The sequence below is a fragment of the Elephantulus edwardii genome, unplaced genomic scaffold, assembly GCF_000299155.1.
Source record: "Elephantulus edwardii isolate Elephantulus edwardi_28Jun2011 unplaced genomic scaffold, EleEdw1.0 scaffold00121, whole genome shotgun sequence".
NCBI lineage: Eukaryota > Metazoa > Chordata > Mammalia > Macroscelidea > Macroscelididae > Elephantulus > Elephantulus edwardii.
The window spans coordinates 6434551-6438548 of NW_006399871.1; positions in this window are offsets into that span (position 1 = coordinate 6434551).

A 3998-nucleotide genomic window follows, 5' to 3' on the forward strand; every position below is an offset into this window, starting at 1 on the left:
AATCGGGATGGGTGTGTCAGAGACAGTGCAATTGGCACAGGATAGAGCAGGGTTTAGGGCTGTTGTACATAGGGTCGCTATGAGTCGCAAGTGACTCGACGGCAAACAACAACAAACTATGCATAAAGAAACACGTCCAGATATACTAAAACATTTTCAGTAAAATAGTAATAATAAAAATATTTTGATCCATGTTGTGAAGTAGCACCCATTGGTTATTCCCAACCATTGGGCATTCCTCAGGTTTTTAATATAATAGGCATTATGGGAGCTGGTTCAAAACTTGGGGGTGTATGAAAGTCTGAAGTTTGTAAAGAGGAGACAAACCTCCGTCTCAAAAGAGATCAATTCAAGACACACCCTAGTCTGATCCTGTCTCAATAACACAATAAAGGCAACCATTTCCGAGTGGGATAATAGGGTCAGGCACATTCGTTGTTAGGTGCTGAGTCATGGCGAACCTATGTCCAAATACTGCCGAGCCCTGCATTACACTCACAACTGCTGTCGTATTTGAGTCCACTGTTACAGCCACCACACCAATCTAGCTAGTTAAGGATCATTGGTGCTGGTTGACCAAGGGTGATGACCTTCTCCGTGTCTCTCCTGATCCCATCCACACCCAAAATATGTGAGATATGGCCTCACTATCTTTACTTCCCAGGAGCGTCCTGGCTGCACCTTGATTTACAACATAAAATTTTGGGGAACACAATCCCACTCATAAGGTCAGACAGAACAGAGAAGAGGCCCCACCAGGCTTCTAAGACCGTGATCTTCACAGAAGCAGATCAACCATATCTTTCCCATGCAGCCACTGGTAGGTTTGAACCCCTGACCTTTCTGTTAGCAGCCAAATGTTTAACCATTGTACTATGAAGACGTCAGAGAGGTGGCCAAAGACACTTTGATGGAAGCCTAGTCATTAGCCTGGGCGGCCTGCTTATCTCAAGGTGCTAGGACTGAGGCTCTAATAAACCCTGACCCTCATACCCATTATGTCTGTAGATTTCTGGACATAGAGGTGACTTGCTTAGTGTATCCCAGACAGTGGTGTCCAGAAGGCTGGTCTTCAGTAAATATGTCCCCAAGAGGGGCCAACAGAGAAGAAAGCAAGCCTTGCAGATGACACTGTGTATTGTGTACCATGAGGAATGCCACAGCTTGAAGCTTGACCAGCCAGCAAAGAATTTGCTTGTGCGACTGGGATTGGAACCCAGGCATCTCTGGCTCCCAGAGAAAGGGGAGCCTGGGAAGAATGAAATTAGGGCATGTGACTGGGCTCCTTGAGAGGACAGTGCCTCCCAACTGTTTGGCCAGCAGTTCTGCTGACAGGACTCAGAAATCCTGTCCTGTTGTAGGCCTGCTGTGCTCCTGGCATGTCCATGGCAGCCCACACGCCGAGGCTCCGCCGGCGTCCTGGGATTCTCACACCGGATCATCTGCCTTCCCAGGTGGAAAGATAACCGTGGGAGAGGCCCTGGACCCTCTCATTTCCTGGAACCTGGAGCCAGGGCCTCAGCATTCTCACAGCAAAGCTGTTTCCTCTGGCAAGTGAAGCCTGAAGTTGATTTATGGCTCATTTTCACTGCACAATACTGTAATTTTGTGAAATGATAGTAGTATCAATTCCAAAAGGTGGGGTTTTTTTTTTCCTCTCTGGCGAAACCCATGGTTAAGGTGCGAAATAGAGCCTCGGAGTGAGTGAGCGGCAAAGCCCTCCGCTTTGGTTCGATTCTCCTCTTTGATGTAACCTCCCAGGGCTCTCCCTCCAGAGGCGTGGGGCTTTATTGCCTGGTTCGAGGCCCCCCGTTCCCAGTGGGCTTTACTGTAGACATGAGGCAGAGGCTTAGAACAGGGTCACAAAGAATTTAGTCACCTTGGCCTTTAAGAGTCACATGGCCACAATGAAGAATGGATTTGATCTTCTTCCCAACTGTCACATAGTCTAGAACTCAGGACAGGAAAGAAAGTGCTGTGTTGAGGATGGAACAGAATGAGGGATTGATGGATGGAGCAAGAGAAAAGAGAAGTAGCCAAGACGCTGCACTGCAATCCCAGAGGTATGCGGTTCAAATCCACCAGATGTTCTGCTGGGAAAGGAGGGGGCAATCTCCTCCTGTACCAGTCAGATCTGATTTGACGGTACACAAAAAAATAATACAATAAAAATTTTTTAAAAATTTTAAAAAAATAAAAGGGAAAAAAAGAAAGAAAAGAAAAGTAGCATTACTAGGAGGTAAGGGTGACAGGCCACATGCCCTTCTCCCAGACACTCTCAGAGGGAGTGACACATAACCCCAAGGTCCTTGGTTTCCATAATGACAGAGGTTGAGTGTGGGGGCTGATGGGAGAGGCCGCCAAGGCAGTCACATCACTAGGGTGGACGTTACCCACACCATTGTGGCACATTGTCATTCCACCTCACCTCCCACCGCCAGTCAGGGAGCAAGCAGATAGCCGTGTTGTCCACCATTGGGCCGTGTTGTCCACCATTGGACCGTGTTGTCCACCATTGGGCCGTGTTGTCCACCATTGGGCCGGGAGGATGCTGTCTGCCTTTGCCAATGGGAGAGGGCGGAGCTAAGGAGAACTCCCGTCAGGTGCTGGAAGGAGCCAAGCCTCCAGGTGTTATGCACTTGACCACAGGTGCGAACAACGCAGAGCCAGGCCTCTCCACCAAGAGGGAAGGGTCATCTGAGGCTCCCCTGATGGACAAGGAGTGGACACCGCGAGTTACCACACTGCGTGCCCGCAAGCATAATGGCACCCCTGGAGGATAAGGAAAACAAGGAGAGAGGAAGAAAGAACAAGAAAAACTGCACAAATGAAGACTGTCATGGTTAATCCTCCCCGCCCCAGCTCTGCTTTGGGATTGAGATTCTTTATGACAGGTTCAGAGAGTGGACTTCCTGTTAGGATCAGAAGGCTTGTCTTCCCATGACCCGCAGTACTGGCCAGAGTTGTCTAGAATGCAAGAGACCAGCTTGGGACTCCTCATCTAAACGAGCCAGGAGATTTTGATCTACAGCAGAATGTGGAAGATTAGTTAGGAGTTATTCAAATGGCAGGCTAAATTTAGGGGCTAGAATCACAAGACCAGAAGAAGAGATGGTGGGAGGTGTGCTGGAGGGGGAAATGCTGTCTTCAGTTTCTAGAGGGAAGAAAGCAGTAGCACCATCCCATCGACTTATTCGTTTAATGTCTGTCGATTGGTCACCTCTGCTAGCTCTGTTAGTGTAGTCTGTAGGGTTCCACTGCTAACCAAAGAACTATCTATGTCTCTGGTGATTTGAATCCATCAGCCACCCCATAGGCAAAGATGCCCAGTCCCCTTCCATTACAATCTACAATCTCAGAAAACCAAGGGAGGGTTACTGTGAGCTAGTGTGAGTGGTTGAACACCTAATATAGATCAGGGTTCAGAGCTGTTGTACATAGGGCTGCTATGAGTTGCAAGTGACACGAGGGCACACAACAACATGAGAGAGTTAACTTATCTTTGGCATGATCTTAAAACAAATGTATTTTAGGTGTGTTGTTTGGGGGCCCAGTCCTTGCAAAGGGACATCAGGCTTGGGAAGGTGGAAGTTCAGAGAAAGAGAGGAAGATTATCAATGAGATATAGTGACATAGTGCCTGTTATTAATGATCTCAAGTATATTAGAGACGATGAAGAAGGCACAGAATAGGACATGGTTTAGATCTGTTATTCATTGGGTCACTTTGAGTTGGAGTCAGCTTGATGACACCTAACAGAAAAAAATCATGTGGGAGGAGATTGTCCAGCTTTCTCCCACAGAGCAGCTGGATTCGAACCGTCTGCCTTTGGGCTGGCAGTACAGCTCCTCACCCACTGGCCAGCAGAGCTCTCTGGAGAAGAAAGAAGAAGCTAGGAAGGGAGGAATGGAGGAAGGCAAAGGGAGGAGTCAAGAAGAGAGAAAAAGAAAAAAGATAAAAACTGAACTCCATCTAAATCCCATCCCCTAGAGAAAACC